Raw genomic sequence first — 27,968 nt, 5'->3', positions numbered from 1 at the left:
CAGGTTTGGTTCCATTAAACCCTCAGCGTTGAACCTGGATAGCCCTGACATGGCCCAACCATCAATATAAGAACCCCCCAGTCAAGGGTGCCGTTCCAGCTTGACTTTAACGAACCACACCGAATTTTATGTACAGTAGCTAGTAAAGAGAGATGTCAGTCGTTTTCAAAATGGTGTCAACCATGAAATGTCTAAATGCGATATAATTGTCAGTGTTTCTGTGCTGAATGGATGCATATATATATATATATATCTATGATTTTCATAACTTTGGTTAAAGAAAATACAAAATGGCTGACCATAGGTGATTTTGGTCTGCCATTTTGAGTTTCACATGCATTTGTTTCTGCATATGTTTCTATATAATTCATCTCATATAGAAATCATATCACTAAAGTGTTTGTAAAACAAGCATTGGCCATTTGCTGGCTGGCTATATATCGTACAACGCTTTAGATCACACCTGTGATGTACTAGTATTTGTTTATTATATTGAAGGGAAGTTTAGACATGGTCTTTCTTAGCTAAATATGCCATACACAAACTATTATAAAATGGCTCTCTCTCCCAACGCCAGTGGCAGTTTTGATTTCATATTTATGTGCATTCTTTTGGTCTACATGTTATTAGTAAGGTGAATTGCAGCCTATAGCTATTATGCGTGGATAAACAGTTTGAGTACATAGACCATGTCACTCTCCTATTCATATTGGCAGGCATGGTTTCAAACTAATTTCCTGTGAGTGCCTGCATACCAATTTGTGTCTGTGTGTGTAAAAGAGAACCACCCAAGCCCCAATAGTAAATGCATAATTATTTGGTTTACTTATGTAAGCGATGTGAATACAAAGTAGGTTGGTTCTGTATTGACAATACAGTTAACCGCGTGTTGCAAATGCTATAATAAATATAACATATTTAATATTTTACTGCCATTTATTTTATTCCCTTCCTCATAAAAAAATACTTTAAATTAAAAACAAATATTTTATGTTTGGGTGATTTTCTTTATTAGTATAGGAAACGCACATACTATAAAAAAAACTTGACATGTCAGAGGGCTCTGTTAAAAAAACAAAAAAAATGTTGAACCAGAATTGGGTTTAATTTTTTTATGCATTGCTATACATGTGAGAGTTGAAAATATGTGCAGTATTGATTTTAAATTACTGTAAAATACTTTATTTTAGCTTGCAATTAATTTTCGCTGAAGGAATGATTCAGTAAAAATAAAATCCAGCGAATATACCTTTTTTCTTATATTTTACATTCAACTCATCAAAAAACAGTGGAAATAAATTAAAAATCTGTACAGAAAAATTAATCCCAGCTAAAATAAAGTATTTTACAGTATGCTCTGTTTTTATTTACTATTCAATACAATAGCTATGAATGACAATAAGTATCTTCATGGTTGAGCGAGTTCTTTATACCTTCCTTTCAAAAAAGACAACTTCCTCATCTGAGTATTGTTCTCTACTTAGCTGATGTCTCTTGTAGTATAACTTCATAGAATGGCTGATACACACCTGTTGGATTGAACCATATAGTTTTTCCATCATGATTTAAAATGGTACTGTTTTTGTACACATTAGAACAATGTCTTGTATCACGCGGTTTGTTGTAATATTTATTTCTGTGTAACTGTGTCACTTACCTTGCATTTGTATCATCTTTTTCTAGTCTTTTCTAACATCCCAGGATGTCTGTTAATCGGAAATGAAAATTGTATTCTTTTGTATAACTATCAATTTAAAGCGTATGCTTGATTATTATATGGTTAGAGGATGTGTTTTGAAGATTTAAAGTCTCCTTGGCTCTGCCTATTCTAATCACAAATACTGTCGACTGGTTTAATGAACTTGCTGAGAAAATCCTGCAATTTTGACTTACTGCAAATTTCACTGACGTTTGTTAGTTTGAGACATGTGTTTATCACAAATGCCTGCAAGTGATTGTAATGTGGCAGTTTCTAGCAATGACAATTTAATGATTTGTAGGATTTGTTGTATACCTTACTCGTACTATCGCTTCATTTCAGAATAGCCGAGTCTGATCTCTAATAGAATAATAAGATGCTTCTCTAATAGAAGTGCACATAAACCAAAAATTGTGTTTTGTATTGTGTCCTTGATCTTGAAATTGTCTTATTTTGACCACACACATTTCAGATGTGAGAGCGTGTTCCACTAATAGATCCATTCCTGTACTATAATTCACATTTGAAATGTTAAACATACCGGTAGTCAATGCTAGTTATAGTACAAGTCTTTCCCATGTGTTTATCGTAGCTAGGCGTCCAGTTTTACTTTTGTATGTAACCCAGTTTTCATTAATTTCATTATGAATACACCTCATTTTTGTGGAGCTCTCAGATTATTTGTTATTGACGAGTTCTTTTATTTATGAAATGATTTGGCTGATTTTCCGCCTTGTTTAACTTCATAGTGATAAGTAGTGCTGTTCCTGGTGTGTATAAACAACTGGTGTTTGTATCCGCGGAGGTGTGTCTGCACCCATTCTTTCCTACCTAACCTAAATATGTTTTCTCTTGTCACCATTGTAATATATTGAGCTCCAAAGCTACCCAGTACAAAGGTATACTAATTTGAATAAAAATACCTCATTTGCGTAATCTTAATTGGGCTGCTTGACAGGTTCTTGTGATCCAAAGAGAGATAGATATGTGAGAAGGAGAAAAGTGCATTGTGTTTATGACACCTGATTTTATATTAAATTCACCGTCATGTGTTTATAAATGCTAAAGGTATGCACAATTTCTTTTGTCTGATGTTTTTCATTGCCTTTTGTGAAATTATGTAATAATCTGCTGGTTTTAATCTCAAAATTGTTATTTGAGTGGCAGCAATTGCATATTCTGATTAGTTGTGTGTGCATTAATGTAAATGACTGATTTGTGTTTATGGTCAACGTAAGTCATATTTCAGTTATCCAGATTAGAGATGCTCTTATGATTGTGACCATAGATATTTACTGTCATTCGGTACATGTGCTTTTTCCATAAGCATGTCAATAATTTTCCCAAAATGGAATTTTAAATCTTGCTGTGTGATAATTAATTGTAGCGTCATGGCTTCAGTCCACACATTCTAGTCAGAAAAAAAAAAATGTAATATCGTATTTTCTGAAACATCGTACATTGTAAAAGATCACCCTTGGGTGATGGTATATCTTTTAGTGTTGTAAAACGAAATATAATGCAGTAGTAAAAATAAGAGTGCAAATTAATAGGATAGAAATAGAAATTGTTTTATTTGTGTTGTAATAATAGAATAATTTTTGTTTGATAGTGGTTCGTTTTTTTTTATTGGGGGGGGGGGGGGTGAAAATAGTTAAAGACAGACGTAACAATTGCCATGATGTGATCTAGCATTGGCAGGTTTAAGCGAGAATTTCACACACAGTTCTGATTTTCTATTTTATTCCGTAAATACCGAAAATATCACTGCATTCTTCTATCAATCCTTTGAGTGCCTGGTATTTTCTTCACCCAAAAACTTAGTACAAATATTTTAATAATTTGTAAAATCGTCGCTAAATTTCATCATCATTTTGAAATGTACAGACAGTTTCAGATATTGCTTTTAGTTTTTGTTCAAAAGGTTTTGTATGGGGAGTATCAGACTGTACAAAATCATTATGTTGATGATGCCGAAAGTTTACAGTGGCAACCATATTACCATATACCATAGTGATGAACTTCCAATCTTTCAACAACATGGCGCCCAAGTCATTAGTTTTGTTTACGTTACACGAAGTACGGGCTAAGATTTAAGCTGATTTAGGCTTATCTAGCATATTTGCATTTCGGCTAGACCCAATTGCGTCCACGCACAGGGAGTGCCAGTCATTAGCATGGGCTAAGGGGTGCCATTAGTCGGTGACCTTTGGTAAGCCGCTATTTACGAACGAAAAATGTTTCGTTCTAATTTTGAAGAGATGTGCACAGGAACGAGATAGAAGACAGACCCAACTTATTTTGATGCACAGAAACAGTATACAAGGGGCGTAACAGAATACAGAGTTTTATTAATGCATGTCGTAGACAGCGAACCAAATTTATTTTGTCTACGATTGGAGCTGCTGTACGCTCTACTACAGTGACCCGATTAGTGTGGAAGCGAGCGCGGAGTAATGACTGGTGGAATAGTGTCGTTATACGAACATGGGACAATTTTCATACCCAAAGGTCGCTGCAGGGGGCGCTTAGCCCTGGGCTAAGCATTCACGCATACTTCGTTAGCTCGTGCTAAGGTCTAGACCACGTCTTAAATTCAGATCAGATTTAACCCGTACTTAGCATTCCTTAGTGTTCACGCACGTTTTCTTAGCACGGGCCAAGGAATTTGACCTCTTAGCTCGTGCAAAGGAGCTGTGCGTGAACGCAACTATTGAGTGCTGCTTTCTAATTCTGTGTACATTGGATTAGGAAATGTTGTGATTTATGCATCGTATTGAAACACTGTTCTATGCCACATTGCCTGTAGTTTATGTCAAGAATGAAAACAGATTAAAGTTCACATTGTTTCAGATAAATACATTACAATTTTGATTCCCCCTATGCACACCTGGGCAATATTAATATATATGTATGTTCTGCAAAGGACTTCCTTGTCAGCATGGTTTTATGGCAGTCATTTGGCATTGGCAAACATGTGTTTTAGCTTGTATGCATACAAAATACCTGCTGGGGGTTAAAGTGTGGGTCAGCTGTCAAAACACTGTCACATGTGTTGGTGTGTTGACCTCAATTAGCTATTGATTGAGTTTGGTGCATGAACTAAAAAATTTAGAAGATATCATCTTATTGATGACATCATTAATTATTAAAATGCAGATTAAGGCGTGTTTTCAAATTCATGGTATTTTAGGTACCTAACTGTCAACATGCCGTTATTTGTGTATTTGACGTCTTCATTCTTCGACCTGTTCATCTGTGCGCCAAATCTCGGGTAATTGATGGGAAATCTCAGCTTATCAGTCTGTTATTGATGGGATGTGATGTCATTATAGGTGAACTGATTCAGCAACCGACAGTTGATCGTCTGGCTGTCTGCTGCCTTAAAGTTAATGATGTTCTTTCTGATGAGATATCTGTTTTGAAAAAATATTGAAGTGAAACTTGATTGCATCTTTGAAATGTATGTGACCTCGTTCTCTGCACCTATGAGTTTACAGACTTGCTGTCTACCCATACTGTAAAACAATTTATTTTTACTGGCATTTAATTTTATTATTTTGATATTTTGAGCATAATCATTGGGTTTTATGTTTCTGAATTGGGCAAGAAAACAGTGAGTTCTATTGTTGTTATATGTTCACGTGGAGATATTTCATGAAAATAAAACCAAGTGAATAATTAATTATCCAAAACTGCCATGATTATCCAAAGATGCCATAAAAAAGCGCTAAATATAAGTTATGAAAATTTACAACATGGAATGTTAAGAATATTAATTGTAAATGCTAAATTTAATGGTGATCTTTGTTATTTTAGTTATGAAATTATCAACATAGCATCTTTTAATGTTGTTCTTTCTTAGTCAAGTGCTATTATTGTTAGCTATTCTGTGAATAATTTCAATATTGTATCATCTTCTCAACACCTTTTGTTATATAGAATCAGGGAATATGCCCGTTATTGACACACGTTTAAGGTTGACCCAAAGATTTTCGATTGTACTCGCATTTACTTGCTTTGTGTGTTTTTTGTATTGTTATTATAGTGCCGAACGCACAGGGGCATACTTTCATATTTAACTAGAAATGAAATGACCTTTCGATCGTCGTAATTTTTGTTCAAATCGGCCAATTTTGCAGTGACTTAATATTCCCTGCTTTCATCTCTGATATATTATGAATAATGAGCAAATTTATAGTAGTATATTAGTCTCGTTATTTTGCAAAACTTTTTCTATAAAGGTCAAATTGTAGTGTTGGCGTCAACAGTGTTTTTTTTGTGTGGTCGCTTCGTAGTTTTTGTGGTAAATGAACTTGAAAAATTGATATACTCACTCAACTGAGTTATTGAAGTCATATAATATTTAGTAGGAAGCTGATATTTTAGTAGAGTTTAAATTTTATTTATGCAGAAACATGGAGAATAAACATAAATAACATTTGTGGAGAGCAATTTAACCGAAAAAAGAAAAGAAAATGAATTACGACCCAACTAATACTACTCCTTGTGTACATCCCGCACTATTATTTGATGAAATAATTATGGATATCGCGTTATTACGTTGTAGTTATGTTAGTTCAATCGGTTGTTTATTGGATTAAATAGTTAAGCCCCAAAACAAACATGGCACGCATTGGACCAAAGGAAAAGCCATGTTGCTAGTCTGTCATATAGTAGTTTTAGATTGTACAAAGAATAGTAGGAAGATCACGTTAGTTGTTCTAGGAAACAAAATCAGACATCAGAGCATGCAAATATAGTTAAACTTGCTGTTTATTTCTTTTTGAATAATTTATGCATAATAATGACCTGCTTTGCATATAATTTATCTCAGTTATCTGTATGCTTCCTGCTTAATTTTGATGGAACTAATGGTACTCTGACTATGCGAGGAATTAGCACAGCTACTTATTGTACATTGGCGTGATAATTCGCATACTACTTAAATTTCTTAAATTAAAGATGTTCTAAATGTAATGAAAAAATTGGTTGTATTTTCTGCTAGGAAATGAGTTGGATGTCTGTCCGTCATAGTGTACTGTTTATACTAAGAATATCATAGCAAGAGCTTTTAAAGGTCTTACCAATTTACAGTATTACATGCAAATTTGATGCATAGTTTAGAATAGAAACATTTGAGGTATTTTGCTCTGTCTAGTTAAGCTTGTGACTGTTGCCAATTGTACGGACCACTGTCACTCAGCGGGACAGTTAATACAAAAATTACAGCCAAAAATGGGCGTTTGTACTTTTGTGCATTGCTAACATTTACCTGTTTAATGCCAATCGTATGATTGCTCACGATCAGTATTATATGGTCTGACTTGTGCATATTTGATTGTACGTCTGGAGAAATCAAATAAGGTTACTAGAAAATTTAACATTTACTGTGATATCGTTATCCAGTTAATTTAGTTGTTATTTGTCAAATTATAGTTGAATAACAACTCGTAGCACATGCCCTTTCATAGTCATCAGTCAGGCTTTTTAAAGACGGTGATTATTTCTGTGCACGTGTTTGAATTACATGTACTGTAAAATGACTAATTTTCACTGGGTTTAAATTTCACTGATTTACCATTTCAGGCATATTCAGTAGGTTTTAAATTCACGGTTTCGTCATTTAGATAATGTGTTCTATGCTAAATTTTACATATTCACTGGGTTTTAATTTAGCGCATTTTTCCAGTCAGCGAAATAAGCTAAATTAAAAACCAGTGAATAATTACCCTCTTTACAGTATTTTACGTTGCTGTATACGCCTCATGGAACCCAAATATGACATGGCTACCATCTTTCCTCAACATCTGATTGTTTCGCGGAATATATATAATCTGAAGTTTTTGATTTGAATGAATTTGTCAAAATGGCTATCAAATGGTTTTTTAAAGAGTTTTTTTTTAAAGGAATAGTCGTGATGTATGCCACCTGGACTGGTGAGATATGTTGTTGATAGTATTAATATCTCTGGAAATATTTGAATTGAATTACATACACAAACTCTTTAAGAAGAAACAGCTTGTTATACTATGCATGCTCTACTAACTAGACCATTAGAATACAGCTTGTCATTTCAGCAGTTATTTAAAAACCTGGATAAGTATGCATGGTACTCCTCGTATGTATATATCAACCGACTCCAATCTCTATGAATGTCAATTTGATGGATTTCCGCATCAAAGGAACTTGACTTCATCGTAAATAGTAACAAATTTGCTAATGACAACTGATTCACATGTACATGCTTTTTATGTGATCTACCGTGAACTTAAAAAATACAAAATACAGTCTATGTACAGTTTATATAATGGTCTATGCCTAGCGTTTATGTCATTATTCTTTATTGATCTGTGTTGTTGATTTCACTCAATTGCTTGATATTATTTATGAACATCAAATTGGGCAGATATTGTTTTAATCTCTGATTTATTGAAAGTTGTTCCAGTATTAGCATCAAATAAATTACTTGTATATTATTATTGATGAGTGACTTGTTCTCCCAGTTAGGATATTGTAGTAAATAATTCAGTTATCATGTCTGTCCTTCTCTTGAATTAATGATGTCTGTTTTGTAATTTCTGTATTGACTTCAAATGTCATCACATGCAGTTTATATTTTTCATATTGCTTATGTCTATATTTGAATTTTGAAGGTGAATTTTGATGGTATGCTACCTTATATTTGAGCATTAAAAAAATTGTTATCGTGGGTGGTAGTTAATCTATATTCTAGTCCCTTATACTTGTACACTGAGCAGAGAATAATTAACCAATTTTTGTTTAGTGAGAAGTAATATAAAAAGACTGTTAGTCTTCGTTCAGACGCAGTCACACATACATTATACATAATGATGATAATGATGTGCACATCAATTTGTTTCATGATCTAATTCAAGATGGCTGAATGGCGGCCATTTTTGTGCTAAAAAATCATCAAAACCAAGCATTTCTTGACTGTTTACAGATGGATTTTGTTCAAACTTGGTATATATGTTGGACATTATTAGGACCTTGGTGCACATCATTTTGTTTTTCAGATAAGATTCAAAATGGCCACCACCACACCACACACACAGTTACTACCTATGATATCATTCAATAAAATAAACTCAATAACGGTTTTAATACATATATTCATATAAAATCAAATAAATGTGTTTTTTTTTTTTTACACACAATAAAAACAAAAATATTGCAATTGTCATGCAAGATTGAATGAAAACTGCAGTTTGAACTGAAAATATATTCAAATATCTTATAAACACAAGCTTGTGAAAAGTAATAGAACATGGCTATTGTCAATAATGCAAAGATCCAACTCTTTGCTGGTCCTCGCGTTCTGTTGTACGTGTTCGATGACCTGATCGGCGATAATTGCCCATACTAACTCACAGTCAAAATTTTAGCAGGTCGAAATGAATGGATCCTTCAGAAATTCGATCTCCTGTTCAGAAATTGTGATTTCTCTGTTAGAAACTCTATACGCAAGTGCGTTGATGTTTCTGATATTTCTGTAACTTTCTGCATGATTCAATGTTTATCAATAAAAATAATCATCTGATACTGTGTCTTTGATAGTAATATTCATGAGCTACAACTGACAGGTATTGCTGCCCAGAAGTGTTTTTTGAAACACACCGATTGGTTTCCACTTGTTGTATGGCACAAAATTATAATGAGATTGAAATAATATGCTAATAAGGGGGCTCCCATAGTTAACCACAGAGATTTTCGCTCACTGAAAAAAAATTTCTACATGCATAAAAACTATACACAAATCAACCAATTTATTTTGACTATAATGCACTAAGTCGTCTTAAATTTAACCTATTTTAAATGTACCGGTAATGTTATCCAGAATTGTTATTTTTTATTACGAAAACGATCAAATGACTGGTGCATAAACATTTTCTGGTGAATCTGTACTTCAGGATATATACCACCGAACATAAAAACATTAATTTGCATAAGTGACACATGATGAGTTTTGAGTTTGTAAGCAGTTTTCCTATACCAGACTAACTCCACTGTCGACAATTACTGATTGTCCGTCGTCGTTCGTCATTGTCAACTTTACAATTTCAACTTCTTCTTCGAAACTGCAAGTCAGAATGTTTTCAAATTTGATATGCAAGTACCTTGGATGGTTCTTTCTCAGATTTGTTAATTTCATGTCAAAATCTCAAATTCTCTATTTTTGGTGAATATTTTTGTCATTTTTGGTAAAAAGTGATATTTACAACTTCTTGTAGAAAAAGTCTGATTACTTTGATATTACATATATAGGTACTATATGTGGACCTCTCTCAGATTTGTTCATTTCGTGATGATATCTTCAATTCTCTAATTTTGATGAATATTTTTGTCATTTTTGGTAAAAAGTGATATTTTTGACTTCTTGTTAAAAACCGCAAGTCCAATTACTTTGATATTACATATATAGGTACTACATGTGGACCTGTCTCAGATTTGTTCATTCATTTCACGTTCTGTAGGTCATATTAATTTCGCCAAAGCATAATTTGGGAGAAAATCATGAAATTTTGTCAGTGATTTTCACAGAATTTCATACTTTAGCTATTAAATATTCAAATTGTGAAAATTATTAATAACAAAAATATAACTTCACTGTAGATATATAATCTTGTATTTTACTTCAGCCGCTATAACAGTTTTTGACAATTATGCTTTTGAATGTATACCCTACTGACGTGAGTGTTTCTTTGCTTCACAAAATACAAAACTCACCTATAGAGTAATTACACATTGCATTTGTGTCTGCTGAAGGATCAGTGATGTGGAATTGATACCTTGCTTTCTACCCCAAGCGATATATTAGTATCTTTGGGTAGCATGAGTACAAACTGTGGCATATTCTGATTACGGTAGTCTCTGCTGTATCAGGTACTTTGGGTACTTCTGTCTCTGATTTGTTTTTTACATGACAACATTTCTCAAAACCCATGATATGTTCACAATAATGTAATTTATGGTAATATCTTCTTCTATTAGAGATGTGCTTCTAATGGAGCAAATATAGTAGTATACCATGTTTTATTAATTTTCTGTTTCCAAAGATGTATTACCCTTGTGTGCAATCTGTAAACAGACAAGATACAGGCAATGTAACAGGTATTTACACTGCAATCTTACAGATCTAGAATTTCTAAATGTACTTGACTGTAGTCACTCACAAATTGACTGATATACATAACAACACTTCTAAAGTATTATTTCAAGATTGAGTGCTACAAAAATATTATTTTTATTTGATTTGATTTTGAATCGTGGCTCATAACTTGAATAAACAGGACCTGCAAAAAATGTTTTCCTCTACTCAGTATAATATCCATTCTCTGACACATTAGATTAGATCTGCAATTGTGCATTGTACATGTTTGTAGCATCATGGGAGATTTTCACCTCAATTTTGTCAGATGATAATAAGGTGTAATTACTATGGTGTACTGATGGTAAATATAACCTTTATCGTCTTTGTAATCTAGACTTGTCGGCTGTGTGCGTAAATTAAGATGTATCATTATAAATTAGTATCGGCTTTAGGTTGCATTTCATGATATCCAGTTTTTTACAATCTTTGGGAAAAGTTCTTCGTAGCGTTGCTGAGCACTTTGTACTAAGCTGTGGGTCCCTAGCTCTTCTTGTGTTGGTCCATTCATTGTGATGGTATTTTAGTCATTTCTGATACATTTGGTGTCATTAAATTTGTTAGTTTCAGACATTAAGACACAGGATCTGTGGTTCCTCTCATAGACTTGCGTAACACAAACATGCGACACCAAATGGCATTGTAAATAAAAGTCATTATGGGTCATGTGATGTAATATACCATGTCATGTTTGTTAAATATATTGTTCTAATGTGCACTGCTACTGGTGCTTCAGTTAAATATATTAAACATGAAAAACATGAGTATTAGTAAATTTTGTGGTATGTTTCTTAACTGGGTTTTTTCCTAAGCAGTCCCATAATGCAAATTAGTTATATTTATACATGTATGTAGAATGAAGTATAAAATTAATCCAAATTATTTTGTTTCGTTTTTCAGTGCTAGTCAAAACTAATTAGCTTCAAACTGAGAATGTGAGTTTAGAAATGCTAATTTTGTTGTATATCTGCCTGGTTTGAGGGTATGAACCTGAACTGTAGTAAATGCATGGTTGATTGCAGTTTGCTGTAAGCAATCTGTCATAAATTTGCTTCTGATTTTGATGATCACTCCGAGAAACATCCCTGTTGAAGGATTTTTCAAAAAAAGTGATTAATAGAGTAAGTACTCTTGTGCAATTTCCTATCGTCGGAACTGGCACATAGTGACCTCCCACAGAGTAGCCTTTTAGAAGAGAGTTCTGTCTCTGTTGTCAGTAAAGTAAATTTATGTGTTTAATGTGGTGATTATTATGTCATCCACTCGAACTTCAAGTTGAGGTGGGGGGTGCCAAGTTTCAAGGTCAAATTTGATAAAATTCACCAAGGCAATTATTAGAGACTTTAATAAAGTTTAAACTCTGCTATTTTAAGATTCAGGTCCAGTTGTTCAGTACCTGTACCATTATATGCTTACGATGATTTGCATAATAATATTCTTGGGTGTTTTTTATTGATCTTTACATTCATGTAAACTTTCCCATCTTAGCAACTGTTGTCACAACAACTATTGATTGTTGAAAGAGACAAAGGTGGACAAGCAAGTAATTGGTTGCCATGGTGCACTGCTTCATCATTGGTTTTCTGATAGCACCTAATTTCAATACTGTAGAATACTTTATGGGTGATTTTTTGGGTGTTTTGTTTGGAATTTATTTTCACTGATATTTGATAAGTTGAATGTAAAATATAGGACAAAAGGTATATTCGCTAGATTTTATTTTCACTGAATTATTCCTTGTGGACCGTGATAGGTGGTACATTAAATACAATCACCTTTGTCCTTTTGATTTTTGTTCAATTTGTGAATATTCTGATTCATATATTCTAGAAACTGCAAAGACTCTTTATAAGAGTTTTATCAGGCTGTTCCGTCAAGAACAGTGCACCCCTAAAGTTGATATTATGTTCTCAGTTTACAGGTACGTAAACCCACCGCTGCCACCATATGTAAACTGAGAACAGACTTCTCAAGGTAGAGTGAACCAAGTGAGTATTGGTCACCAGATCCGGGAGGAGAATAACACACTGGAGAGGAGCACTTGTATCCAAGGTGTTTATTGCTCAACTGCTAGGCCTGGAACTGAGTCTAAATACTCACAAGATGTTCCATACAATGTATCAATATCATTATGCAAATAACTAAACTAAACGTCGTAGCCTCAAATCATTACAGTACCATATGCACACACATTTGCTTTTGACGCAACTAGTTTTGCCTAATTCACTGGCATATCACTGACGCAACACTAACTTGTATATTGATATAGTGATCTTTTTTTGTGTAAATAACCAGTGTTTTTTACACATACCCGGTAGATGTTGCAGGGGAAAGAACATGCATTGCATTGCATTGTTTGTTTTGCAGAGGCACAGTTGCTTGCAAGATGGCTTTTATTTCTACCTAGAAAGTCGGTGTTAAAAAGATTGTCCTTTGATTGCCTTGAGATGTGTTTCTTTCCTTATCCTGCTTTCTTCATTTTTAATCTGTTTCTTTCCTAATCTTACTTGCGGCAAACAATAGATCAGAGATAGTGTAGATGAAAGTCGCCATGGTGATGGTTGTTCATGTGTTGATTTTTATCATTATTGGCTGTTGATTACAAACTCGGTCTTTATGACCAGGACCAATATTTGCAGGTATTGATAGAACGGTTTTCTTCTTACCAGAGCAGGAAAAATAAACAACCATGCTACAGAATACATGGTGCTTTTTCATTTTCTGTAGAATACTGTAGAATACTTTATTTTCGCTTGGAATTTATTTTCGCTATTTTCGCTGAAGGGATGATTCCGTGAAAATAAAATCCAGCGAATATACTTCTTTTCCTATATTTCACATTAAACTCATAAAAAATCAGTGAAAATAAATTCCATACAAAATGCCCAAAAAGCCTTTTCAGCGAAAATTAATTCCAGCGAAAATAAAGTATTCCACAGTACTTTATTTTCGCTTGGAATTTATTTTCGCTGAAGGGATGATTCCGTGAAAATAAAATCCAGCGAATATACTTTTTTTCCTATATTTCACATTAAACTCAGTAAATATAAATTCCATACAAAACGCCCAAAAAGCGAAAAATAAAGTAATCCACAGTACATAATAATTTGTGTTTTCAGAAAGTGACCATCAAAATATAGCATTAGACCAGCTAAATGGTATTCTCAACAATATTGTTATTTTGCTTGCCACTAAGATCATGATTTTGTGTGTGTTCATTTCTGTTGTTGCACAGTTGTACGTTGACTAATTTTAGGCGTAAAATCAATGGTTGATTCCTAATGATAAAGTAAAACATTACAATCTTTAATTCTTGTTAATTTAGAAACATTATTTAAGTTGTAAACATTTAGGTACAGCTGTGTACAGGAAATGTCACCAGGAACAGTGCATACCTTGGGTATCTTTGTCTGTAACTTGAATGCCAGGTCATATCATGGCCTGGATCTGTGCGAGTATGACATCATGACCCGAGTTCAGCGACTAACAGTCACGATGTTTTATTTTTTCCTTATCTATGAAGGCAGAATTTAAACTTGGAATGAATTCATTCATACGTGTATTTGCCATACAGATTTATCATTATTGGAATTCAAAAGGATGGCAACAGTCAGTTGGTATGACCTATTTACCAACCATTGAAAATACATAAAAATGCACGATGTAGCTTTTATCTGTAATGAATTATTCATTGATAAGGCTCATTCATACTTGGATATGGAATGTTAGGTTGAAATTGTAAAAGGTATGGCAACGGACAACACAGGCTTAAATATTTGAACAATTTGTCATTCGTTGTTGATGGTATTTCTGTCTGAAGATTAATATATATATTTGTTCAAAATCATTATCATATTAATCATAAATTTATGACATTCTATGTAAATAATATTTCAATTGTTTACCCTCATCCTGGTAAAAAGTCAAGACCCAAAACTAATAGGGCACACAGACTACCAATTCTTGTTTGTCTGAGGTTTTTACCCTATTTAAATTATGAGCCTAATATTGGAAATTTACAACAACAAAAATCAATAATTTCTTTCAATTAATTAAAACAAGCAACAATAATGGGGTGGGCAACCAGCACAAAATGAGTTATTTATGTAGATGAATTTGCAATTGTGTTTATGATTTATACGTGATTTGAATAGCTTAATATCTTATTTTGAGTGTCAATGTCTCTGGTGTGTGCATTTCCTGTGACTACGCCTTTCCTTGGCAACTGTCTAGTGTTTTATGTTTATAGCTATGACATTTGTAACTCTGCATCCAGCTTTCTATTATACTTCATCCTGTACATTGTATCAACGTCAGGAAAAAAAAATGGTCATTGAACAAGCCGTTCCGTACTTAGTTACCGAATATTAAAGATGCCACCATGTATGTAAATTAACTGAAAACTGTCAATAAAAATAAAACCAGACAATTGATAACTGCGGATTTATTTCCTTTCATTGTTGTACCAAATCTTTGATGTCTGTTTGACCTTTTGAATGTCAAAGTCAACTGTCGTCACTGTTCAGAAAATAAAACCAGCATATTTTGCTCGCTATTTTTTTTCACAAAATGTTGATCAATTACGTGAGAAATACGGTTCAAAATTAGAAAACTACATACAAATGTATGAAATTTGGTGGAGGACAATTCTGGCGCTCAAAGATGCTTTGTAAGAGTCGCCCATATTCCACTGTGACATTTGTAGTTTCAGAATTTATTGTACGACTAATTTTTGCATACAAATTTACACAAGTAAAAGGTATATAGCAATATAACAAGACAGAGTGCATGGCAACTTTACCACGGAAACCTGTAAAATTATGTTGAATGTGTGTGCGTCACGCATGCACAATACCCCAATGGCAGTGCAGCCTGAATTATTAAATTGCTTTCATTACAGCGTTTGATGTCCTTTCTGTGTTTTATATCACTAGTTGCAGCAGATACCCCACTGACTGCTTGCCATATTGCCTCTATTAAAAGCACACAGTGCTCTTTCCAGACTTGTTAAAGGGGCACTTCCAGTTAAGCCTAATCTCACAACAAATTTACTTTCTTGATTAAAATTACAATGGATAACAAAAGATAGGTTAACTTTGTAAACAACATAAACAATAGTGTCCCATGATTCTTTGGTGCAATCCATGAGATTGAGCGGTTCCCCTTAATCATGAGTAATTTGATAATCAGTTTTCCGGAATGAACATTGTGATACCAGTCAAAATAAGTTTGTTTTTGTTATTGTGAATAAAATTAGTCTATCTGCAATTAATTAAAGATGAAATAGTCTGACATTTATTTTTTATCATTTACTCTATTGTATTTTATTAAGAATGTATCAAATAAAGTTTTAAATAGAACAGCAAAAAAATAAAATAAAAAGCAATTTTAATTGCAGCTTTTTAAGATGTTATACCCATAGTCATTAATTAATAATATATATATTTATCCATAGAAGTAACAGGTTCATCATTATTTTGTCTACAACAATAGTCAGTTTTAGTTCCCATGTCAGTTTATGGCATCAAAGAAAACATTTTTGGTTATAAAAATATGATGAAATTAATGATTCAAGTCAGTGATTTGTCAATGATATATACCTTAGTTGTAACGCTAAGATCACTTTAACATTGTCAGCTGAGTGCATTGCGATGAATGAATATTCACGGCTGCTGTTGCGATCATCAGTACCTGATTTTTCAGTGTCAAAATATACAAATTTAGAATCCTTGGTCAGTTAAAATGATTAATTAATGATTTATCTTAGACATTACATCAAAATCTGCAGTGAGACGTTTTTTTAAAGTCATGCACTTTGTGCCGCCATCTTGGTTACCTCAATCAGAATTCCCCTCTTGTCACCCAGCATGCATTATGTCACAACATGCATTATGTTGCCATGGTCTTCGGTACTAAGGCATTTTATGAATGTGAAGATGCTGCACCCCTGACAGACTCTGTAACTTATTGCAGACTTCAGTTCTTACCATTATCTTTGTATTGCTAACAAAGACAGATTACTTTTTTCATCAATGCATGTTATTGTTTTAAATTTGTGCAAGACCAGAGTGACACTCCTAAACGAAGCAATAAGCATGACGGGCAAGTGTCCAAGCAAGCATCATGGACCAAGTCATCATAGGCGAGTTTCACAGTACTGTGATGCTTCAGAGGCCTCGGGAGAACACTGACATACCTCTAGTAGTTACCTATGCAATCCCTCAAAATTATGACTTTTCCATTTAATTATTAGAATAACCTCCCTCTTTTGATAAAAATGTGGCTTTGTTAATACTCATGACGTGACATCTTACACAGGAAATATGGTACTATTGGGTATATATATATTCATTTAGGCCTTCTGAGTTTGTATTGTGTAGTATGGCCATTTTAATAAAAAGCTTATACTTATTTTCATTAAGGGGGGCATAATTTGATTCTTGATGAAAGTCTTAGAAAGATACATTGGCATTCATTTATGGATGTGCAGTCAACATTCACTTCCATTGTGTTGTTAAATCCCAGTATCGAATCCCCGTTTATATGCATATAACACCGCATCAGTTCCATCCCACCAATCAGATTAGACGCAAATTCAATGAAGCTGCTCCGATGCATCAATATGATTTTGTGGATGGTTCATTGCTGAGGATATTGTCAGTGGGTAACCTTTTCTGCTGCTACTCAAGGAGACGTAATCCTATTTTCTGGCTCATCAATACAACATATTGGCAGTCTTATGGGACTAACAGTAACATATTGATGGCCTATTCGGCTACAGCTTAGTCATTGTTTTAGTAATTACCAGATGCATGTACCGTATTTGCTCTTTTCGGACGAGGATGTGAAAAATCATGAATTTTTGTCAATTTTTAAATCTCAATACTGTATATTCATTTATGTAAATGACAGAGGTGAATCTATTGGCAAAATAAGACATTTTTCAATTATTTAGTGTGTAGCAAATGTAATATTTGCTTTCAAGCAGAACAGTCATTATCACACACACGGGAATTGAGTTCTCAGTGACGATAACGCACACTAAAAAAACGCAACAGTATATGGGTGGACACTTGTTTGTAAACTGAGACACTATGGCCATCTGTCGCATGCACAGGTGACGACTCGCCTGGTTTAAGTACACTTCTATTAGAGCAAATGCATTATTTAACAATACTTGACCTACAAGTCAATTTATATTTAATTTCGTCATATTCTTCAAATTGAGCCGATTAGTTTGATACATGATGATTTTTGATTATTACTACATTTAGTTTTTTCAGAGCAATTTTTGAATAAAAACCCATATTGTACACCAATTTGGATTAAAATTTGCAAAATAAGAGCAGGATAGCTAAAAATGGTGACCGTTTATTTTGTTTTATTTTAGCCCAACACACAATCCTAGAATTTGTTTTGGGTTCTTGGGTAGTGTTAGGGGGTGTTAACGTATCATATTAGTAAGCAAATTCGTTCCTAATGGAGCAAAAAGCAGTACCGGTACATCATATTTTAATATTGAGTTTTCTCAATATTTTGCAAACAACATATTTGTCACATTTCCATAAGCGTCTTATAATAAATGATAGTAGACAGTAGTTTGGTAATCATTGTTCTAAGTAACTATTCAAAATACTGTAAAACACGTCTTTTTAGCAAGCATGTCATTTTAGCTAATTTAGCTAACCTGTGATTTCGATAAAGATGTTGCAAATTTAGAATAAAATATATTCTCACAATGAGATTGTTGGCATTTTAGCTAAATTAAGATTTTGTCAATTCATGTATTGAGTCAAATTCGCTAAAATGGCATGAAGCTATTTCAATGCGTTTTACAGTACTGTAGTTAAAAATTCGTGGCAATGGCATTTTCGTAGCATTTAAAATAATGTTGTGAAGTATAATCAGAACATAGTTAATTGTTCTTAGGACAAAGATTACTAAATACTGTCTCTACATATAATATTTTTTTGGTTCAAAGAGCTTTTATCTTTTCTACTTAAATGATATGAGAGCATACAATATAGTTCCCGTTTTCTGTGGACGTCATCAGTGATATACTGTACTGTACAACTTTGATTATGACTAGGGTTAGGGTCATTGAAATCAGTCCACAACTGTATTTTAGAAAAAAGAGTTGGAGCCAGGCTGCTTAGCTTTTAATGATCCGCAAATTGGGATTTTTTATTGAAATATAATATTTGCTCTGTTAGTTTTTGTACATTTATGTTAATGACAACAAAGGTTTATGGCCATACTACATGGTATATCGTATTTTAATGATATAGTATATTTTGGGTTTTTATTGGCATCATTTTTACAAATGTGCTTCGAATAGCATAAATACTGGTAAAACTGTTTAACAAGCAGAGATTTAGAATTATATTGTAACTACTATACCTCCCACATTGACAAATATTGGCGTTTTTTATGGAAAGCTAGAAACTAAAAGTATCCATTTAACTATTTTCATTCTCAGTGGGTGTGAACTTTGATGCGTTAGTTCTTCCTGTGAGGTCGCCCCCTTAAATTTCTCACCTGGCAACTTTGTTGTCATGTTGTTCCTAATCCGGTACTCGCTGTTAATTGCCTTCCTGATATGTACCCAGTCACTGTGACTATACCTAATTAGGTTACTTATAGTATGACTTTGGTGTGAATTGTAATATTGGAGTGAATTATTCTGCAGTTGAAATTAAATATTGATTTTACATATTGAAGTCTGATCATCTCTGGAACAATCCTAGTTAACCTTTTAATTTACAAATGCTGACTCAAAAAATATGATAAATTATCCTTGGCAGGAATTGATTTTTTAGTTGCTGCCACAGAGATATGCATGGTGAGATTTGAATTCAATAAATATACATTGACTGGGGTGGCATGTTTTTTCCACCCCATGTGTCATCCCATGGTCAACTGCTCGCTTTTCCTAACTGAGTTGGTTTAGTTGTAGGTGCAATAACTGCAGTCAAGCATAAATGGTATCATGATATAAAAATGTTTGACTTTTTTTGAGAGAAACTAGTTTCATAGCTGAGTATATGTAAGACTACTGCTGGATGCTCACTCAGTGCACAAAGAAAAACATATTCCTGCAGGCAATGCATGATAACAGTGTGACCATTGTTATGTAACAAAAATATTTATTGTCGAGACAATAATCACTTCTCTCTAATGAAGTATGGAGATATCGGTAACTTCAGTTATGTGCGATAGGGAAGTCTGTATCAGTGCTTCGTGGATTTTCTAAATTTAAGGTTAACTTGTTGATGGTGACAATGATAAATTTCACGATCGTATGGTATTATTTGCTTCCCATGGATCAAGTGAAATATTACATTCACTTATAAGCTGATGTTGTGTTCTGGCAAAATTGTTTGCTGTTCTCAATAGATAAGGAAGTCCTGTTGACTAACAATGGACACATACACGTGCCAGAGGGTGATCAGCTGTTGAACACAGCATGTTTAGGAAAAAGATGACTGGCAAATCATGTTGACCATTTTCCATGTACAATAACTGAGATCTGTATTTCGTCACTACTGCGGTAGTGTTTTACGCCATTTCTATTGCTTTAAAATTACCGCGGTAGTGTTTTTTGTGTGGCTATTTCTTCTGTTATACATAAATATGTAAATGACAGAGGTATGTCTGTGGTCAAAATAAGTCCTATTTTAATGGTGTTAAAATACAGTTTTTGTGTGCTTCTATTGAAAGCTGTGCTTTTAACAGAGTAAATACAGTTAACAGTAATTAGAGAAATTTAACAACGTACAAGACCATGGCTCTTGTATTATGACTAGTAAGATTCAATACATCTAACAATTTGACATATTGTGACTAGTAAGATTCAATACGTCCAACAATTTGACATATTGTAGCTAGTAAAATTCAATACATCTGACAATTTGACATATTGTGACTAGTAAGATTCAATACATCTGACAATTTGACATATTGTGGCTAGTAAGATTCAATACATCTGACAATTTGACATATTGTGGCTAGTAAGATTTAATACATCTGACAATTTGACATATTGTGGCTAGTAAGATTCAATACATCTGACAATTTGACATATTGTGACTAGTAAGATTCAATGCATCTGACAATTTGACATATTGTAAGATTCAATACATTAACAATTTGACAGATGACAATGTGTTTTGATTGCTATAATTTTATTGAATGTAAAATAAAAATGATTTTCCATTTAAAAAAATGATACTTTCCTTTCAGTGATCAGTGGATTCTTCTCAGCTGATCTGTTACAATTGCATACAAAGATCCGACTTGATATGAATGTAGCTAAATCGTTTCCATTTTCAGTGACGTCTGATCATCACATGATCTTTTATTGCTTACAAATACAATAACAAAAGAGACGTCTCTATGACAATCGTCTGTTGTTGAAATGATCACAAGCTGTATCAATTTTGTTGTTGCATAGATACAAAACATTATCTTGACAATATACAATATTTTGTATATATATTATTAAAATTTTTAGGAAAATTGTTTTTGTGTTGGAGTATTAGCATTAATTAAATGATGAGTCTTTTTTCATCTCTTCGTCTTAAATTGGCTTGACAGTGAATATAGCGACGGTTTATGTAGCTGCTATAACTTTTAATTTAAAAAACGCTCCTTCATAAAACGGCTACTATAACAGTCATTATAAAATCCAATAGGTAAATTCATTCCAGGAGAACGAATTTTTTGTCAGCCAATTTAACTTGACGACAATTAATTGGTTGTTCCACCAAAAAATGAATAACATTCACATGGGTACTCTGCAGATGAAGTTGTGTTGTGATTTAAAGATCACAGTTCACGATCAACGTTTTAAATACGCTGGGCATTAATATAATATGATTAATATGCATGTCTTGTCTATGATCTTAGTACGATACTTTTGTACTGTTTTACTTGTTGAAAAAATCAGCACCATGTAAATTACGTTATTTACTCGCTGATTCTATATACAACTACACACTTAGCTGTCAGTGAGTTTTGAAAGGATATATCGTTAAAGGGCTTAGTTGGTGGTTTAGAGGTATCGTTATTTACATAGGCTGCCCTTTATATAAAGGTCATTTTTACCTTCACAAGCCTCTGGTTTCCCGTTCAAATGTCCCAAATAAATTGAACCCTAGTATCTGTAGCATCACTGATAGATATCGTGGCATATTTAACCGATTTGCTTACATAGGCTGTAACCATTATGTCTGACTTGCATGTACACGAGGGATAAAATATTGTCATTAAATTTATGCTTTTATAGCGATTCACTGATCTGATTGCTTGAGATTGGTTTTAATATACACTTTAAAAATAGAACATGGCTCAACATTTCTGGATGTGTTAAAAATGACAATCTTTTCGTGTTTCATCCTATTTAGCAGTAATTGAATCTACCGTGCTCCATAATGTAATAGAAAATTATATGCTTGCCGCGTTGTAAACTGTTTTATATAATAGAGATGGAATCCTTGAGTATGGACAGCATGGTATAATTGCTCAATTAGGTTACATACCGTTCATATTATCCTTTTGGTATTTTTTTTTCTGATGTTCTTAAAATGGTCATTGAATGATTACAAAAAGTGAGAGAGGAGTTATTGAATTGACCTCTGTCCGAGCTGCAAATTGAAGCTTTCCGTTTTATAAAAGTGGCATTCTATTAGGGACGTGTGCACGCTGTATGATGTCTTGTATGGTAATGACACCATGTCTCAGTGGTTGAAGCAATTAACGTTTTATGATCCTCGTCGTGGGGGCAATTTCATGTCATTAGGCGATGCAGGACTTTTAATACCAGCCTACCAACTGGTGTGAATTGTTAAAAACCTACTGTGTTGTTAAAAATGTTTGTATTCACCCATGTGGAGTAATCAAAATATGTAAAATAGATAATCTGTAAATTATAATACTGTACTCGCTCTATCAATGCTTGTTCCATGCCTATGTGATGTAAAGCCTGCCGCCGGACATAAAGTGGTTTCACGCATTTCTAAGAGGGAAAACATTTCAAACACAAGAGTGTTGTTAAAACACCCAGTTTTCGTGTCGATGGTCATATACAAATGAGTCTTGCCCCTTCGGCGCTCGTTGGTCCCTCAGAGAGTAAAAATCCTGGCTATGGGCATGTGTTTGTACTGCTGAGGAACAGGGGGCTTGATTGCTTTGTAAATTATTCCTTATCAGTGGGCTGATTTGCAATCTGTTCGTATGTTAGTGGTTTATGGTACCTTTAATTAAGTATTCACACCTTGTTCACCTACCAATTGGATTGCTGGTACAGGACTTTGTTTTAACACTAAGACCTTGTTCATGTACGTCTCATTTTGAGGTTAAACACTGAACTAGGGTTCAAGATCAGCCCTCAGACCCGGATCAATATCTGGTTAATAATCTCCCTTTCCAATCGTGGACTAAAATGAACAGCAGGGTTAACCCTGTGTTTTGCTACAAATGTGAACACCACATTAGTAGCGCAGATGTTTCTGTAAATGACATGGGTGTGTCATATTCAAATGATTCAGTATTATTATGAGAATACAGTGGATGCAATTGGTTTATATGCACTACTAATATCCAGCAAATATTGCAGTTTCTTCAAATACAATTCCAGACTTATAGGTGACTGAATGAACTTGATATATTGTCTTGTGTAATTTGACAAATGACAGGATAGTTCTGATATATTTTTGTACATCTGCTCTGTAATTTGTTGAATGTGGTACAGGAGCTTTGTTTTTGTCCCTGATTTGTTTCTCGACATGTATCTGATGTAACTGAGCAAGAATAGTTGTGGTACTGGAAAAAAAATCTTTGTCATCACTAAGGCAGCTGAAAGATTATTATTTAGTTTGGACAGAAATTTTTTTCTAGGTGTCTGTTTGCTATCACTATTATTATAAGTACTGAGCATGTTACCTGATATTAAACACTCATGTGTGTCGTTAGAAAGTTCATTTTATCGGAATTTTACACAGAATTTTACAAAATATGAAATACCACTCTAATTCCTCTAATTACTGTAGAGGTTTAAATTTCTAAATTTCAGTTTCAATTTCTTTATCATTTTTGTGGTAGGTTTCTATAGAACTCATCAATTTTACTTGTTCTAAAATTAAATTTGAAGAACCATACCAGGGCATTATAATGTTTGAAATATTCAAGCGTGATAATAGCATGGCTGAGTACATGTATGTTGTTATCATGAGAATACCGCAAACTATGCACTAAGGCAGTGTGGTGATAATGACAGACAAATGATGTACTTTTTGTTGTACATCTTTTTCCTGTATAAAGTGTCAACTTAATGAGATAAAACAGCTGGAAATCGTGATTAAAAACATTTTGCGCTGTACATTCGGTGACAGAATCCTTTTTCCGTTGTACTATAACTCTTTTGTGCCTGATGTAAACAAATAAAATAGTTCAACTGTGGTAGGATGAAAATACCCCGTAAAATAATGCAAAATTACGGCACGCTATAACTTATGGGGTTACGATGACAGATGTATAATAATACATGTTATATCACCTGTATCTTCTTATTTTCCTCATTCCAAAGCAGTATGCTTCACCATACCCTGTGTAACTATGTTTGTAATCATATATGCAGCTGACTTGTACAACAAGTTACAGGCCATATCATATTTGCTCTACCGGTATTACTGAGATCGCAAGAAAGAATAGAACGGAAATATTGCAGTATCGTTTTGCTAATAATATACCCTCCATATTGTTCACAATGTAGCCATTGCTTCCTGTGTCTCATACTGAAATATTACTATTCCATTATTTCTTGCCGTCACAGTAAAACGACAACTCAACAGATATTCATTTCGGTGAGACTTCAAGTACACCAACCTCACACTTAACAATGTTAACACATTGCAGGCCAAACAAATTTAATTGCATATAACATGTTATCGACAATGCACGACTCATGTGTGCTAAATCTCTTTTAAACAGGCCTTTACTTCATAGATAGAAAAACAGTAATGCTTTTATTGGAAGGGCTTACAAAAAATTGCATTTGTTATGTGTTGGATTATTAAAATACAGACTGTATGACTTACCTGTATTATGACTACCGTTTAGGCGTTACACCTCATTTACATAATCACATGCACTACTAGTAGCATATTTAATAGTAATATTAGTTATCAGTAAACTATATTTTTATAAATAAAGTAGCATTCTTTGTACTAAACATGTAGACACTACTTGACAGTAAAATATATTTGTTATCCCCAAACCTGTATCATTATCATAATCTACAAGGAATTTATCACCCTGTTTTTCTGTCCGTAATGAAATGAAATTTGCGTCTCCATCATTATTGATGCTGTTGCCATGCGAACATCCATCTACAAGAGAGATTTCCAGAGTGGATTATGTCCTCATTAATTTCCTTGCCTCTCGTAGATGTGGGCTACAATTATCTACAGACATGCTCATCATTCTTAACCCTGAGACAGAAAGTGTTAGAAGTCTACTAGTAGTTTTGTCACCACTCACAAAATAATTTCTGTTTTTTTTTTCAAAAATTTTGATCAATTGATGTAGTCAATGAGAAATTGAGTCTATTTAGTCCAAAATTAAAAAAAAAAGAAATTATAAATCATTTTTTCCCTTTTTTCAAACAAATAACTAAAATTAATTCAGAAAAAAAAATATAACAAAGTATTGAACATGCATAATATTTTACCAGTGTTTTGGCTGAAAATGTGATGGCCTTTAAAGGTTTAATTAAAGGCCCAATTTCTTAAATTAATAAAACATTGCCCGATGAAATACAGTGAGTTGTTGTGAACATAGACGTACTTCTGTTATTGATCTATTAAGTGCATACATTAGAGCAAATTTTGTAGCTTTGAAAATGGCCTCAAGTTCCAAAAAGTCTTTGCCGTAGAATTTAATAACAGCCCACAGGAGTAATGAAAATGTTTTATATTGAAAATATATCAAATAATAACTACATTGTAAATAATTTAAGAGTAAGAGAAAAACATCCAGTTTTATTATAGTTAGTTATTTTAAGTATGTATACAGACATGAACTGTGTCAAGAAATAATGAAGTGTGTATTATCACTAGTATATTTTCAAATGTCTTTATCCATTTGTTTCGTAGACTCTCATTGTGACATAAACATGATGAAATGAAATGTATTTAGTTTGCTTCATCACCAATAAGATGTTTAGTCATCTTAGCTTTTGTGATGCTCGGTCCTTGGACATGTCCTTGTTCACATGTAGCAAAATGCAGGGTTTAATGCAGAGTTGATTTTAACACACTGTTGAAAAAACGTATGTGAACAGACCCAGTGTCGACCTGTTAAATGGCTGGTCTCGACTTTGAGTTTGTTGTAGGTGAACAGAACGTGAGTAGATGTTATCGCTGACTTTAATATAAACCACTAAGAACTGAATACTGCTTATGAATGTTATACAAAAGTTACATTGTCTAATGCATAATTATAAACAATGATTTGCATAATTCAACTACAATTATATTTTATATTCGCTTCGTTCACATACACACAACTAAATTGATGAATTTGAACTTGTTATTAATTCTACTTATTCTACATACATGTATATTGTATCTACTTAATATTTATTTTGTTTCTAGGGTTTCACAAACTAGAATAATCAATTGGTTATAATGGTAATTAACATGGTATCAACTACATGTGTTTATTATTTTTAGGTTGTGATACACCCTTTTACAAATGGCTCTCCTGAATCGGTAATGCCAGTGGTCAGGGAAACTGTATTTTTAATTGTAATCTCTTAAAAATTCTGTGAATTGGGAGAGTGGTAATTAGCTCTTCTGGGTCTTGATTTGGGCAATTTACCGTAATTGCTCCTTAGAAAATGAGATTGCCTGTGACTGTACAAATCTTAGCCATGAGATTGACTGCTGGTGCTAAAAATGTATTTTGTAAACTAGAGAAGTAGTATTATGAACCCTATTAACAGGCTCTTTTTAGCTTCGCTGTTGACTTCGTCAGTGTCAATGTTTTGCTTTTTCGACTTCTTCTTGAAAACTACAAGCCTGAATGCTTTGATACTTGGTGTATATGTACCTTGGGTAGATCTCTCTTAGATTTGTTCATTTCATGATCATATTTTCAATTCTCTAATTTTGGTGAATATTTTTGCCATTTTTGGTAAAAAGTGATATTTTCGACTTCTTGTTTAAAACCGCAAGGGCAATTGCTTTGATATTACATATATAGGTACTACATGTGAACCTCTCTCAGATTTGTTAATTTTGTAATGATATCTTTAATTCTCTAATTTTGGTGAATATTTTTGTCATTTTTGGTAAAAAGTGATATTTTCGACTTCTTGTTAAAAACCGCAAGTCCAATTACTTTGGTACTACATGTGGACCTCTTTCAGATTTGTTCATTTGATGATGATATCTTCAATTGTCTAATTTTAATGAATATTTTTGTCATTTTTGACTCCTCCATGTTGCAATTTAGAAATACTGTTGTAAAGTACATGGAAATCTATTCTGAAGAATTCGTGTCCAGTTTAAATAGGTTTTCATTGGGAACATGTTTTACTGTAATTAGACCTACATATGCATCAACTTAATAAGGTTTGTCCATGATTATGTGATTTGTTTTTATAATCAACATGCAAATTTTGATATGAACTAAAATCGTCTACCATTTAGCTCGGAGGAATTGATTCCCTTGGCAACAGTGAATTATTATTTCACTGTGGGAACCATAGCATAGTTACAATAGCTCTTTGGTGAGTTCAGAAAAGTAAATGATGTGTTTGTGAATGTGTAAACGTCGCTTTATTTCTGGGTTCCTGGATGGGTAGTGAAAATTAAAACTTTTCTTCTGTCGTGCTGAACTATGTCATATTTGAATTATTGTTTTGATGAATTGTTCAAATCTTGTCAAATACATGTATTGTGTTAAATGGAGATGGTTCTAAAAATAATATTCCTGTAAAATGTTTTAAAAACAAGAGAAACAGCAAAAAAGCTAAGGCTGCACACAGCATGTATTAATTAATTGTACCACTTGTAACGAAATGAACTTGAATAA

General features: G+C 33.3%; 1 protein-coding gene across 1 annotated transcript in view; it reads left to right on the top strand.

The window, feature by feature from the left end:
• The window catches only part of LOC100366439 (casein kinase I-like), a 50,238-nt gene that overhangs the window by 1,377 nt on the left and 20,893 nt on the right, over positions 1–27,968 (top strand). The gene's annotated exons all lie outside the window — the stretch shown is intronic.

This window comes from Saccoglossus kowalevskii, chromosome 13 (assembly GCF_978046115.1).
Source record: "Saccoglossus kowalevskii chromosome 13, keSacKowa6.1, whole genome shotgun sequence".
Classification (NCBI taxonomy): Eukaryota; Metazoa; Hemichordata; class Enteropneusta; family Harrimaniidae; genus Saccoglossus; species Saccoglossus kowalevskii.
This window is presented reverse-complemented; position numbering and strand designations above follow the sequence as displayed.